Source organism: Phyllobates terribilis, unplaced genomic scaffold (genome assembly GCF_046119375.1).
Source record: "Phyllobates terribilis strain yellow unplaced genomic scaffold, ASM4611937v1 Scaffold_789__1_contigs__length_673521, whole genome shotgun sequence".
NCBI lineage: Eukaryota > Metazoa > Chordata > Amphibia > Anura > Dendrobatidae > Phyllobates > Phyllobates terribilis.
Genome location: NW_027363549.1, coordinates 143,002 through 158,890, shown reverse-complemented (window position 1 = coordinate 158,890; position 15,889 = coordinate 143,002).

Below are 15,889 nucleotides of genomic sequence, written 5' to 3'. Positions count from 1 at the left end.
TGATACTGTCTGCTGAGCTGTGTATCTAATCCTCTCCTGTGTGATAATGTCTGCTGAGCCGTGTATCTAATCCTCTCCTGTGTGATAATGTCTGCTGAGCCGTGTTTCTAATCCTCTCCTGTGTGATACTGTCTGCTGAGCCGTGTATCTAATCCTATCCTGTGTGATACTGTCTACTGAGCTGTGTATCTAATCCTATCCTGTGTGATACTGTCTGCTGAGTCGTGTATCTAATCCCGCCCTGTGCGATACTGTCTGCTGAGCTGTGTATCTAATCCACTCCTGTGTGATACTGTCAGCTGAGCTGTGTATCTAATCCTCTCCTGTGTGATACTGTCTGCTGAGCCGTGTATCTAATCCTCTCCTGTGTGATACTGCCTACTGAGCTGTGCATCTAATCCTATCCTGTGTGATACCATCAGTTGAGCAGTGTATCTAATCCTATCCTGTGTGATACCATCTGCTGAGCTGTGTATCTAATCCTATCCTGTGTGATACTGTATGCTGAGCTGTGTATCTAATCCACTCCTGTGTGATACTGTCTGCTGAGCTGTGTATCTAATCCTATCCTGTGTGATACTATCTGCTGAGCTGTGTATCTAATCCTCTCCTGTGTGATACTGTCTGCTGAGCTGTGTATCTAATCCTCTCCTGTGTGATACTGTCTGCTGAGCTGTGTATCTAATCCTGTCCTGTGTGATACTGTCTGATGAGCTATGTATCTAATCCTCTCCTGTGCGATACTGTCTGCTGAGCTGTGTATCTAATCCTCTCCTGTGTGATACTGTCTGATGAGCTGTGTATCTAATCCTACCCTGTGTGATACTGTCTGCTGAGCAGTGTATCTAATCCTATCCTGTGTGATACCATCTGCTGAGCTGTGTATCTAATCCTCTCCTGTGTGATACTGTCTGCTGAGCTGTGTATCTAATCCTGTCCTGTGTGATACTGTCTGCTGAGCCGTGTATCTAATCCTATGCTGTGTGATACTGTCTGCTGAGCCGTGTATCTAATCCTATGCTGTTTGATACTGTTTGCTGAGCTGTGTATCTAATCCCGCTCTGTGCGATACTGTCTGCTGAGCTGTGTTTCTAATCCTCTCCTGTGTGATACTGTCTGCTGAGCTGTGTATCTAATCCTGTCCTGTGTGATACTGTCTGCTGAGCCGTGTATCTAATCCTATGCTGTGTGATACTGTCTGCTGAGCTGTGTATCTAATCTTATACTGTGTGATACTGCCTGCTGAGCTGTGTATCTAATCCTATGCTGTGTGATACTGTATGCTGAGCAGTGTATCTAATCCTCTCCTGTGTGATACTGTCTCCTCAGCTGTGTATCTAATCCTCTCCTGTGTGATACTGTCTGCTGAGCTGTGTATCTAATCCTGTCCTGTGTGATACTGTCTGCTGAGCTGTGTATCTAATCCTCTCCTGTGTAATACTGTCTGCTGAGCCGTGTATCTAATCCTATGCTGTGTGATACTGTCTGCTGAGCTGTGTATCTAATCTTATACTGTGTGATACTGCCTGCTGAGCTGTGTATCTAATCCTATGCTGTGTGATACTGTATGCTGAGCAGTGTATCTAATCCCCTCCTGTGTGATACTGTCTGCTGAGCCGTGTATCTAATCCTATGCTGTGTGATACTGTCTGCTGAGCCATGTATCTAATCCTCTCCTGTAAGATACTGTCTGCTGAGCCGTGTATCTAATCCTCTCCTGTGTGATACTGTCTGCTGAGCTGTGTATCTAATCCTGTCCTGTGTGATACTGTCTGCTGAGCCGTGTATCTAATCCTCTCCTGTGTAATACTGTCTGCTGAGCTGTGTATCTAATCTTATCCTGTGTGATACTGTCTGCTGAGCTGTGCATCTAATCCTCTCCTGTGTAATACTGTCTGTTGAGCTGTGTATCTAATCCTCTCCTGTGTAATACTGTCTGCTGAGCTGTGTATCTAATCTTATCCTGTGTGATACTGTCTGCAGAGCTGTGTATCTAATCTTATCCTGTGTGATACTGTCTGCTGAGCCGTGTATCTAATCCCCTCCTGTGTGATACTGTCTGCTGAGCTATGTATCTAATCCCCTCCTGTGTGATACTGTCTGTTGAGCCGTGTATCTAATCCTATGCTGTGTGATACTGTCTGCTGAGCTGTGTATCTAAACCTATGCTGTGTATCTCATCCCCTCCTGTGTGATACTGTCTGCTGAGCTATGTATCTAATCCCCTCCTGTGTGATACTGTCTGTTGAGCCGTGTATCTAATCCTATGCTGTGTGATACTATCTGCTGAGCTGTGTATCGAATACTCTCCTGTGTGATACTGTCTGATGAACCGTGTATCTAATGCCGCCCTGTGCGATACTGTCTGCTGAGCCGTATATCTAATCCACTCCTGTGTGATACTGTCTGCAGAGCTGTGTATCTAATCCTATGCTGTGTGATACTGTCTGCTGATCTGTGTATCTAATCCTCTCCTGTGTGATACTGTCTGCTGAGCTGTGTATCTAATCCTCTCCTGTGTGATACTGTCTGCTGAGCTGTGTATCTAATCCTGTCCTGTGTGATACTGTCTGCTGAGCCGTGTATCTAATCCTATGCTGTGTGATACTGTCTGCTGAGCTGTGTATCTAATCTTATACTGTGTGATACTGCCTGCTGAGCTGTGTATCTAATTCTATGCTGTGTGATACTGTCTCCTCAGCTGTGTATCTAATCCCCTCCTGTGTGATACTGTCTGCTGAGCCGTGTATCTAATCCTATGCTGTGTGATACTGTCTGCTGAGCCATGTATCTAATCCTCTCCTGTGAGATACTGTCTGCTGAGTTGTGTATCTAATCCTATCCTGTGTGATACTGTCTGCTGAGCTGTGTATCTAATCCTATCCTGTGTGATACTGTCTGCTGAGCTGTGTATCTAATCCTCTCCTGTGTGATACTGTCTGCTGAGCTGTGTATCTAATCCTGTCCTGTGTGATACTGTCTGCTGAGCTGTGTATCTAATCCTATCCGGTGTGATACTGTCTGCTGAGCTGTGTATCTAATCCTATCCGGTGTGATACTGTCTGCTGAGCCGTGTATCTAATCCTCTCCTGTGTAATACTGTCTGCTGAGCTGTGTATCTAATCTTATCCTGTGTGATACTGTCTGCTGAGCTGTGCATCTAATCCTCTCCTGTGTAATACTGTCTGCTGAGCTGTGTATCTAATCCCCTCCTGTGTGATACTGTCTGCTGAGCTTTGTATCTAATCCCCTCCTGTGTGATACTGTCTGCTGAGCTGTGTATCTAATCCCCTCTTGTGTGATACTGTCTGTTGAGCCGTGTATCTAATCCTATGCTGTGTGATACTGTCTGCTGAGCTGTGTATCTAAACCTATGATGTGTATCTCATCATCTCCTGTGTGATACTGTCTGCTGAGCTATGTATCTAATCCTGTGTGATACTGTCTGCTGAGCTGTGTATCTAATTCTCTCCTGTGTGATACCGTCTGCTGAGCTGTGTATCTAATACTCTCCTGTGTGATACTGTCTGCTGAGCTGTGTATCTAATCCCCTCCTGTGTGATACTGTCTGTTGAGCCGTGTATCTAATCCTATGCTGTGTGATACTGTCTGCTGAGCTGTGTATCTAAACCTATGCTGTGTATCTCATCCTCTCCTGTGTGATACTGTCTGCCGAGCTGTGTATCTAATCCTCTCCTGTGTGATACTGTCTGCTGAGCTATGTATCTAATCCTGTGTGATACTGTCTGCTGAGCTGTGTATCTAATTCTCTCCTGTGTGATATCATCTGCTGAGCTGTGTATCTAATAATCTCCTGTGTGATACTGTCTGCTGAGCAGTGTATCTAATCCTCTCCTGTGTGATACTGTCTGATGAACCGTGTATCTAATCCCACCCTGTGCGATACTGTCTGCTGAGCCGTGTATCTAATCCACTCCTGTGTGATACTGTCTGCTGAGCTGTGTATCTAATCCTATGCTGTGTGATACTGTCTGCTGATCTGTGTATCTAATCCTCTCCTGTGTGATACTGTCTGCTGAGCTGTGTATCTAATCCTACGCTGTGTGATACTGTCTGCTGAGCCGTGTATCTAATCCTATGCTGTGTGATACTGTCTGCTGAGCTGTGTATCTAATCCTCTCCTGTGAGATACTGTCTGCTGAGCTGTGTATCTAATCCCCTCCTGTGTGATACTGTCTGCTGAGCCGTGTATCTAATCCTATGCTGTGTGATACTGTCTGCTGAGCCGTGTATCTAATCCTATGCTGTGTGATACTGTCTGCTGAGCCGTGTATCTAATCCTCTCCTGTGAGATACTGTCTGCTGAGTTGTGTATCTAATCCTATCCTGTGTGATACTGTCTGCTGAGCTGTGTATCTAATCCTATCCTGTGTGATACTGTCTGCTGAGCTGTGTATCTAATCCTCTCCTGTGTGATACTGTCTGCTGAGCTGTGTATCTAATCCTGTCCTGTGTGATACTGTCTGCTGAGCTGTGTATCTAATTCTATGCTGTGTGATACTGTATGCTGAGCAGTGTATATAATCCTCTCCTGTGTGATACCGTCTCCTCAGCTGTGTATCTAATCCCCTCCTGTGTGATACTGTCTGCTGAGCCGTGTATCTAATCCTATGCTGTGTGATACTGTCTGCTGAGCCATGTATCTAATCCTCTCCTGTGAGATACTGTCTGCTGAGTTGTGTATCTAATCCTATCCTGTGTGATACTGTCTGCTGAGCTGTGTATCTAATCCTATCCTGTGTGATACTGTCTGCTGAGCTGTGTATCTAATCCTCTCCTGTGTGATACTGTCTGCTGAGCTGTGTATCTAATCCTGTCCTGTGTGATACTGTCTGCTGAGCTGTGCATCTAATCTTATCCTGTGTGATACTGTCTGCTGAGCTGTGTATCTAATCCCCTCCTGTGTGATACTGTCTGCTGAGCTGTGTATCTAATCCCCTCCTGTGTGATACTGTCTGCTGAGCTGTGTATCTAATCCACTCCTGTGTGATACTGTCTGTTGAGCCGTGTATCTAATCCTATGCTGTGTGATACTGTCTGCTGAGCTGTGTATCTAAACCTATGCTGTGTATCTCATCCTCTCCTGTGTGATACTGTCTGCTGAGCTGTGTATCTAATCCTCTCCTGTGTGATACTGTCTGTTGAGCCGTGTATCTAATCCTATGCTGTGTGATACTGTCTGCTGAGCTGTGTATCTAAACCTATGCTGTGTATCTCATCCTCTCCTGTGTGATACTGTCTGCTGAGCTGTGTATCTAATCCTGTGTGATACTGTCTGCTGATTTGTGTATCTAATTCTCTCCTGTGTGATACCGTCTGCTGAGCTGTGTATCTAATACTCTCCTGTGTGATACTATCTGCTGAGCAGTGTATCTAATATTCTCCTGTGTGATACTGTCTGATGAACCGTGTATCTAATCCCGCCCTGTGCGATACTGTCTGCTGAGCCGTGTATCTAATCCACTCCTGTGTGATACGGTCTGCTGAGCTGTGTATCTAATCCTATGCTGTGTGATACTGTCTGCTGATCTGTGTATCTAATCCTCTCCTGTGTGATACTGTCTGCTGAGCTGTGTATCTAATCCTACGCTGTGTGATACTGTCTGCTGAGCTGTGTATCTAATCCTCTCCTGTGTGATACTGTCTGCTGAGCTGTGTATCTAATCCTGTCCTGTGTGATACTGTCTGCTGAGAAGTGTATCTAATCCTATGATGTGTGATACTGTCTGCTGAGCTGTGTATCTAATCTTATACTGTGTGATACTGCCTGCTGAGCTGTGTATCTAATCCTATGCTGTGTGATACTGTATGCTGAGCAGTGTATCTAATCCTCTCCTGTGTGATACTGTCTCCTCAGCTGTGTATCTAATCCCCTCCTGTGTGTTACTGTCTGCTGAGCAGTGTATCTAATCCTCTCCTGTGTGATACTGTCTGCTGAGCTATGTATCTAATCCTGTCCTGTGTGATACTGTCTGCTGAGCTGTGTATCTAATCCTATCCTGTGTGATACTGTCTGCTGAGCCGTGCATCTAATCCTCTCCTGTGTAATACTGTCTGCTGAGCTGTGTATCTAATCTTATCCTGTGTGATACTGCCTGCTGAGCTGTGTATCTAATCTTATCCTGTGTGATACTGTCTGCTGAGCTGTGTATCTAATCCCCTCCTGTGTGATACTGTCTGCTGAGCTGTGTATCTAATCCCCTCCTGTGTGATACTGTCTGTTGAGCCGTGTATCTAATCCTATGCTGTGTGATACTGTCTGCTGAGCTGTGTATCTAAACCTATGTTGTGTATCTCATCCTCTCCTGTGTGATACTGTCTGCTGAGCCGTGCATCTAATCCTCTCCTGTGTAATACTGTCTGCTGAGCTGTGTATCTAATCCTCTCCTGTGTGATACTGTCTGCTGAGCCGTGTATCTAATCCTATCCTGTGTGATACTGTCTACTGAGCTGTGTATCTAATCCTATCCTGTGTGATACTGTCTGCTGAGTCGTGTATCTAATCCCGCCCTGTGCGATACTGTCTGCTGAGCCGTGTATCTAATCCACTCCTGTGTGATACTGTCAGCTGAGCTGTGTATCTATTCCTCTCCTGTGTGATACTGTCTGATGAGCTGTGTATCTAATCCTCTCCTGTGTGATACTGCCTTCTGAGCTGTGCATCTAATCCTATCCTGTGTGATACTGTCTGCTGAGCTGTGTATCTAATCCTCTCCAGTGTGATACTGTCTACTGAGCTGTGTATCTAATCCTATCCTGTGTGATACCATCTGCTGAGCCGTGTAACTAATCCTCTCCTCTGTGATACTGTCTGCTGAGCCCTGTATCTAATCATATCCTGTGTGATACCATCTGCTGAGCAGTGTATCTAAACCTATCCTGTGTGATACCAGCTGCTGAGCTGTGTATCTAATCCTATCCTTTGTGATACTGCCTGCTGAGCTGTGTATCTAATCCTATCCTGTGTGATACTGTCTGCTGAGCTGTGCATCTAATCCTATCCTGTGTGATACTGTCTGCTGAGCCGTGTATCTAATCCCGCCCTGTGCGATACTGTCTGCTGAGCCGTGGATCTAATCCACTCCTGTGTGATACTGTCTGCTGAGCTGTGTATCTAATCCTATCCTGTGCGATACTGTCTGCTGAGCTGTGTATCTAATCCACTCCTGTGTGATACTGTCTGATGAACTGTGTATCTAATCCTATCCTGTGTGATACTGTCTGCTGAGCCGTGTATCTAATCCCGCCCTGTGCGATACTGTCTGCTGAGCTGTGTATCTAATCCACTCCTGTGTGATACTGTCTGATGAACTGTGTATCTAATCCTATCCTGTGTGATACTGTCTGCTGAGCCGTGTATCTAATCCCGCCCTGTGCGATACTGTCTGCTGAGCTGTGTATCTAATCCACTCCTGTGTGATACCATCTGCTGAGCTGTGTATCTAATCCTGTCCTGTGTGATACCGTCTGCTGAGCTATGTATCTAATCCTTTCCTGTGTGATACTGTCTACTGAGCCGTGTATCTAATCCTCTCCTGTGTGATACTGTCTGTGGAGCCGTGTATCTAATCCTCTCCTGTGCGATACCGTCTGCTGAGCCGTGTATCTAATCCTCTCCTGTGCGATACCGTCTGCTGAGCAGTGTGTCTAATCCTTTCCTGTGCGATACTGTCTGCTGAGCTGTGTATCTAATCCTCTCCTGTGTGATACTGTCTGTTGAGCAGTGTATCTAATCTTATACTGTGTGATACTGTCTGCTGAGCTGTGTATCTAATCCTATCAGGTGTGATACTGTCTGCTGAGCTGTGTATCTAATCTTCTCCTGTGTGATACTGTCTGCTGAGCTGTGTATCTAATCCTATCCGGTGTGATACTGTCTGCTGAGCCGTGTATCTAATCCTCTCCTGTGTGATACTGTCTGCTGAGCTGTGTATCTAATCCTATCCGGTGTGATACTGTCTGCTGAGCAGTGTATCTAATCTTCTCCTGTGTGATACTGTCTGCTGAGCTGTGTATCTAATCTTCTCCTGTGTGATACTGTCTGCTGAGCTGTGTATCTAATCTTCTCCTGTGTGATACTGTCTGCTGAGCTGTGTATCTAATCCTCTCCGGTGTGATACCATCTGCTGAGCTGTGTATCTAATCCTTTCCTGTGTGATACTGTCTGCTGAGCTGTGTATCTAATCCTCTCCTGTGTGGTACAGTCTGCTGAGCTATGTATCTAATCCTCTCCTGTGTGATACTGTTTGCTGAGCTGTGTATCTAATCCTCTCCTGTGTGATACTGTCTGCTGAGCTGTGTATCTAATCCTATGCTGTGTAATACTGTCTGCTGAGCCGTGTATCTAATCCTCTCCTGTGTGATACTGTCTGCTGAGCTGTGTATCTAATCCTATGCTGTGTGATAATGTCTGCTGAGCTGTATCTCTAATCCTACCCTGTGTGATACTGTCTGCTGAACCGTGTATCTAATCCTCTCCTGTGTGATACCGTCTGCTGAGCAGTGTATCTAATCCTCTCCTGTGTGATACCGGCTGCTGAGCTATGTATCTAATCCTCTCCTGTGCGATACTGTGTGCTGAGCTGTGTATCTAATCCTGTGTGATACTGTCTGCTGAGCTGTGTATCTAATTCTCTCCTGTGTGATACCGTCTGCTGAGCTGTGTATCTAATACTCTCCTGTGTGATACTGTCTGCTGAGCCGTGTATCTAATCCCGCCCTGTGCGATACTGTCTGCTGAGCCGTGTATCTAATCCACCCGTGTGATACAGTCTGCTGTGCTGTGTATCTAATCCTATGCTGTGTGATACTGTCTGCTGAGCTGTGTTTCTAATCCTCTCCTGTGTGATACTGTCAGCTGAGCTGTGTATCTAATCCTCTCCTGTGTGATACTGTCTGCTGAGCTGTGTATCTAATCCTCTCCTGTGTGATACTGTCAGCTGAGCTGTGTATCTAATCCTCTCCTGTGTGATACTGTCAGCTGAGCTGTGTATCTAATCCTCTCCTGTGTGATACTGTCTGATGAGCTGTGTATCTAATCCTCTCCTGTGTGATACTGTGTGCTGAGATGTGTATCTTATCCTATCCTGTGTGATACTGTCTGATGAACTGTGTATCTAATCCTCTCCTGTGTGATACCGTCTGCTGAGTCGTGTATCTAATCCCGCCCTGTGCGATACTGTCTGATAAGCTGTGTATCTAATCCTCTCCTGTGTGATACTGTCTGCTGAGCCGTGTATCTAATCCACTCCTGTGTGATACTGTCTGATGAACTGTGTATCTAATCCTCTCCTGTGTGATACTGTCTGCTGAGCTGTTTATCTAATCCTCTCCTGTGTGATACTGTCTGCTGAGCTGTGTATCTAATCTTGTCCTGTGTGATACCGTCTGCTGAGCTATGCATCTAATCCTCTCCTGTGCGATACTGTCTGCTGAGCAGTGTATCTAATCTTATCCTGTGATACTGTCTGCTGAGCTGTGTATCTAATCCCCTCCTGTGTGATTCTGTCTGCTGAGCCGTGTATCTAATCCTATGCTGTGTGATACTGTCTGCTGAGCTGTGTATCTAATCCTATGCTGTGTATCTAATCATCTCCTGTGTGATAATGTCTCGCTGAGCCGTGTATCTAATCCTATCCTGTGTGATAATGTCTGCTGAGCCGTGTATCTAATCCTATCCTGTGTAATACCATCTGCTGAGCAGTGTATCTAATCATCTCCTGTATGATACCATCTGCTGAGCTGTGTATCTAATCCTGTCCTGTGTGATACCGTCTGCTGAGCTGTGTATCTAATCCTCTCCTGTGTGATACTGTCTGCTGAGCCGTGTATCTAATGCTATCCTGTGTGATACTGTCTGCTGAGCTGTGTATCTAATCCTCTCCTGTGTGATACTGTGTGCTGAGCTGTGTATCTAATCCTATCCTATGTGATACTGTCTGCTGAGCAGTGTATCTAATACTCTCCTGTGTGATACTGTCTGCTGAGCAGTGTATCTAATCCTCTCCTGTGTGATACTGTCAGCTGAGCTGTGTATCTAATCCTCTCCTGTGTGATACTCTCTGATGAGCTGTGTATCTAATCCTCTCCTGTGTGACTCTGTTTGCTGAGCCGTGTATCTAATCCTCTCCTGTGTGATACTGTGTGCTGAGATGTGTATCTAATCCTATCCTGTGTGATACTGTCTGCTGAGCTGTGGATCTAATCCTATCCTGTGTGATACTGTCTGCTGAGCTGTGGATCTAATCCTTTCCAGTGTGATACTGTCTGCTGAGCTGTGTATCTAATCCCGCCCTGTGCGATACTGTCTGCTGAGCTGTGTATCTAATCCCGCCCTGTGCGATACTGTCTGTCTGCTGAGCCGTGTATCTAATCCTCTCCTGTGTAATACTGTCTGCTGAGCTGTGTATCTAATCCCCTCCTGTGTGATACTGTCTGCTGAGCAGTGTATCTAATCCTATCCTGTGTGATACTGTCTGCTGAGCAGTGTATCTAATCCTCTCCTGTGTGATACTGTCTGCTGAGCCGTGTATCTAATCCTCTCCTGTGTGATACTGTCTGATGAACTGTTTATCTAATCCTATCCTGTGTGATACTGTCTGCTGAGCTGTGTATCTAATCCTCTCCTGTGTGATACTGTCTGATGAACTGTATATCTAATCCTATCTTGTGTGATACCGTCTGCTGAGTCGTGTATCTAATCCCGCCCTGTGCGATACTGTCTGATAAGCTGTGTATCTAATCCTCTCCTGTGTGATACTGTCTGCTGAGCCGTGTATCTAATCCACTCCTGTGTGATACTGTCTGATGAACTGTGTATCTAATCCACTCCTGTGTGATACTGTCTGATGAACTGTGTATCTAATCCTCTCCTGTGTGATACTGTCTGCTGAGCTGTTTATCTAATCCTCTCCTTTGTGATACTGTCTGCTGAGCTGTGTATCTAATCTTGTCCTGTGTGATACCGTCTGCTGAGCTATGCATCTAATCCTGTCCTGTGTGATACCGTCTGCTGAGCAGTGTATCTAATCTTATCCTGTGATACTGTCTGCTGAGCTGTGTATCTAATCCCCTCCTGTGTGATTCTGTCTGCTGAGCCGTGTATCTAATCCTATGCTGTGTGATAATGTCTGCTGAGCCGTGTATCTAATCCTATCCTGTGTGATAATGTCTGCTGAGCCGTGTATCTAATCCTATCCTGTGTAATACCATCTGCTGAGCAGTGTATCTAATCATCTCCCGTATGATACCATCTGCTGAGCTGTGTATCTAATCCTCTCCTGTGTGATACCGTCTGCTGAGCTGTGCATCTAATCCTCTCCTGTGTGATACTGTCTGCTGAGCCGTGTATCTAATCCTATCCTGTGTGATACTGTCTGCTGAGCTGTGTATCTAATCCTCTCCTGTGTGATACTGTGTGCTTAGCTGTGTATCTAATCCTATCCTATGTGATACTGTCTGCTGAGCAGTGTATCTAATACTCTCCTGTGTGATACCGTCTGCTGAGCTGTGTATCTAATCCTCTCCTGTGTGATACTGTCTGCTGAGCTGTATCTCTAATCCTACCCTGTGTGATACTGTCTGCTGAGCTGTGTATCTAATCCTCTCCTGTGTGATACTGTCTGATGAACTGTGTATCTAATTCTCTCCTGTGTGATACTGTCTGCTGTGTCATATATCTAATCCCGCCCTGTGCGATACTGTCTGCTGAGCCGTGTATCTAATCCTCTCCTGTGTGATACTGTCTGCTGTGTCATATATCTAATCCTTTCCTGTGTGATACTGTCTGCTGAGCCGTGTATCTAATCCTCTCCTGTGTGATACTGTCTGTGGAGCCGTGTATCTAATCCTCTCCTGTGCGATACCGTCTGCTGAGCCGTGTATCTAATCCTCTCCTGTGCGATACTGTCTGCTGAGCAGTGTATCTAATCTTATACTGTGTGATACTGTCTGCTGAGCTGTGTATCTAATGCCCTCCTGTGTGATACTGTCAGATGAGCTGTGTCTCTAATCCTCTCCTGTGTGATACTGTCTGCTGCGCCGTGTATCTAATCCTATCCTATGTGATACTGTCTGCTGAGCCGTGTATCTAATCCTATCCTGTGTGATCCTGTTTGCTGACCTGTGTATCTAATCTTATGCTGTGTGATACTGTCTGGTGAGCTGTGTATCTAATCCTGTCCTATGTGATACTGTCTGCTGAGCTGTGTATCTAATCCTATGCTGTGTATCTAATCATCTCCTGTGTGATAATGTCTGCTGAGCCGTGTATCTAATCCTATCCTGTGTGATACTGTCTGCTGAGCTGTGTATCTAATCCTATCCTGTGTGATACTGTCTGCTGAGCTGTGTATCTAATCCTATACTGTGTAATACCATCTGCTGAGCAGTGTATCTAATCCTATCCTGTGTGATACTGTCTGCTGAGCCGTGTATCTAATCCTCTCCTGTGTGATACTGTCTGCTGAGCTGTGTATCTAATCCTCTCCTGTGCGTTACTGTCTGCTGAGCTGTGTATCTAATCCCCTCCTGTGTGATTCTGTCTGCTGAGCCGTGTATCTAATCCTATGCTGTGTGATACTGTCTGCTGAGCTGTGTATCTAATCCTATGCTGTGTATCTAATCATCTCCTGTGTGATAATGTCTCGCTGAGCCGTGTATCTAATCCTATCCTGTGTGATAATGTCTGCTGAGCCGTGTATCTAATCCTATCCTGTGTAATACCATCTGCTGAGCAGTGTATCTAATCATCTCCTGTATGATACCATCTGCTGAGCTGTGTATCTAATCCTGTCCTGTGTGATACCGTCTGCTGAGCTGTGTATCTAATCCTCTCCTGTGTGATACTGTCTGCTGAGCTGTGTATCTAATCCTCTCCTGTGTGATACTGTCTGATGAACTGTTTATCTAATCCTATCCTGTGTGATACTGTCTGCTGAGCTGTGTATCTAATGCTATCCTGTGTGATACTGTCTGCTGAGCTATGTATCTAATCCTCTCCTGTGTGATACTGTGTGCTGAGCTGTGTATCTAATCCTATCCTATGTGATACTATCTGCTGAGCAGTGTATCTAATACTCTCCTGTGTGATACCGTCTGCTGAGCTGTGTATCTAATCCTCTCCTGTGTGATACTGTCAGCTGAGCTGTGTATCTAATCCTCTCCTGTGTGATACTGTCTGATGAGCTGTGTATCTAATCCTCTCCTGTGTGACTCTGTTTGCTGAGCCGTGTATCTAATCCTCTCCTGTGTGACTGTCTGCTGAGCCGTGTATCTAATCCTCTCCTGTGTGATACTGTGTGCTGAGATGTGTATCTAATCCTATCCTGTGTGATACTGTCTGCTGAGCTGTGGATCTAATCCTATCCTGTGTGATACTGTCTGCTGAGCTGTGGATCTAATCCTTTCCTGTGTGATACTGTCTGCTGAGCTGTGTATCTAATCCCGCCCTGTGCGATACTGTCTGCTGAGCTGTGTATCTAATCCCGCCCTGTGCGATACTGTCTGTCTGCTGAGCCGTGTATCTAATCCTCTCCTGTGTAATACTGTCTGCTGAGCTGTGTATCTAATCCCCTCCTGTGTGATACTGTCTGCTGAGCAGTGTATCTAATCCTATCCTGTGTGATACTGTCTGCTGAGCAGTGTATCTAATCCTCTCCTGTGTGATACTGTCTGCTGAGCCGTGTATCTAATCCTCTCCTGTGTGATACTGTCTGATGAACTGTTTATCTAATCCTATCCTGTGTGATACTGTCTGCTGAGCTGTGTATCTAATCCTCTCCTGTGTGATACTGTCTGATGAACTGTATATCTAATCCTATCTTGTGTGATACCGTCTGCTGAGTCGTGTATCTAATCCCGCCCTGTGCGATACTGTCTGATAAGCTGTGTATCTAATCCTCTCCTGTGTGATACTGTCTGCTGAGCCGTGTATCTAATCCACTCCTGTGTGATACTGTCTGATGAACTGTGTATCTAATCCACTCCTGTGTGATACTGTCTGATGAACTGTGTATCTAATCCTCTCCTGTGTGATACTGTCTGCTGAGCTGTGTATCTAATCCCCTCCTGTGTGATTCTGTCTGCTGAGCCGTGTATCTAATCCTATGCTGTGTGATAATGTCTGCTGAGCCGTGTATCTAATCCTATCCTGTGTGATAATGTCTGCTGAGCCGTGTATCTAATCCTATCCTGTGTAATACCATCTGCTGAGCAGTGTATCTAATCATCTCCCGTATGATACCATCTGCTGAGCTGTGTATCTAATCCTCTCCTGTGTGATACCGTCTGCTGAGCTGTGCATCTAATCCTCTCCTGTGTGATACTGTCTGCTGAGCCGTGTATCTAATCCTATCCTGTGTGATACTGTCTGCTGAGCTGTGTATCTAATCCTCTCCTGTGTGATACTGTGTGCTTAGCTGTGTATCTAATCCTATCCTATGTGATACTGTCTGCTGAGCAGTGTATCTAATACTCTCCTGTGTGATACCGTCTGCTGAGCTGTGTATCTAATCCTCTCCTGTGTGATACTGTCTGCTGAGCCGTGTATCTCTAATCCTACCCTGTGTGATACTGTCTGCTGAGCTGTGTATCTAATCCTCTCCTGTGTGATACTGTCTGATGAACTGTGTATCTAATCCTCTCCTGTGTGATACTGTCTGCTGTGTCATATATCTAATCCCGCCCTGTGCGATACTGTCTGCTGAGCCGTGTATCTAATCCTCTCCTGTGTGATACTGTCTGCTGTGTCATATATCTAATCCTTTCCTGTGTGATACTGTCTGCTGAGCCGTGTATCTAATCCTCTCCTGTGTGATACTGTCTGTGGAGCCGTGTATCTAATCCTCTCCTGTGCGATACCGTCTGCTGAGCCGTGTATCTAATCCTCTCCTGTGCGATACTGTCTGCTGAGCAGTGTATCTAATCTTATACTGTGTGATACTGTCTGCTGCGCCGTGTATCTAATCCTATCCTATGTGATACTGTCTGCTGAGCCGTGTATCTAATCCTATCCTGTGTGATCCTGTTTGCTGACCTGTGTATCTAATCTTATGCTGTGTGATACTGTCTGGTGAGCTGTGTATCTAATCCTGTCCTATGTGATACTGTCTGCTGAGCTGTGTATCTAATCCTATGCTGTGTATCTAATCATCTCCTGTGTGATAATGTCTGCTGAGCCGTGTATCTAATCCTATCCTGTGTGATACTGTCTGCTGAGCTGTGTATCTAATCCTATCCTGTGTGATACTGTCTGCTGAGCTGTGTATCTAATCCTATACTGTGTAATACCATCTGCTGAGCAGTGTATCTAATCCTATCCTGTGTGATACTGTCTGCTGAGCCGTGTATCTAATCCTCTCCTGTGTGATACTGTGTGCTGAGCTGTGTATCTAATCCTCTCCTGTGCGTTACTGTCTGCTGAGCTGTGTATCTAATCCTCTCCTGTGTGATACTGTCTGCTGAGCCGTGTATCTAATCCCATCCTGTGTGATACTGTCTGCTGAGCTGTGTATCTAATCATGTAATGTGTGATACTGTCTGCTGAGCTGTGTATCTAATCGTCTCCTGTGTGATACTGTCTGATGAACTGTGTATCTAATCCTATCTTTCGTGATACTGTCTGCTGAGCCGTGTATCTAATCCACTCCTGTGTGATACTGTCTGATGAACTGTGTATCTAATCCTGTCCTATGTGATACTGTCAGCTGAGCTGTGTATCTAATCCTCTCCAGTGTGATACTGTCTGCTGAGCAGTGTATCTAATCCTCTCCTGTGTGATACTGTCTGTGGAGCCGTGTATCTAATCCTCTCCTGTGCAATACCGTCTGCTGAGCTGTGTATCTAATCCTCTCCTGTTTGATACTGTCTG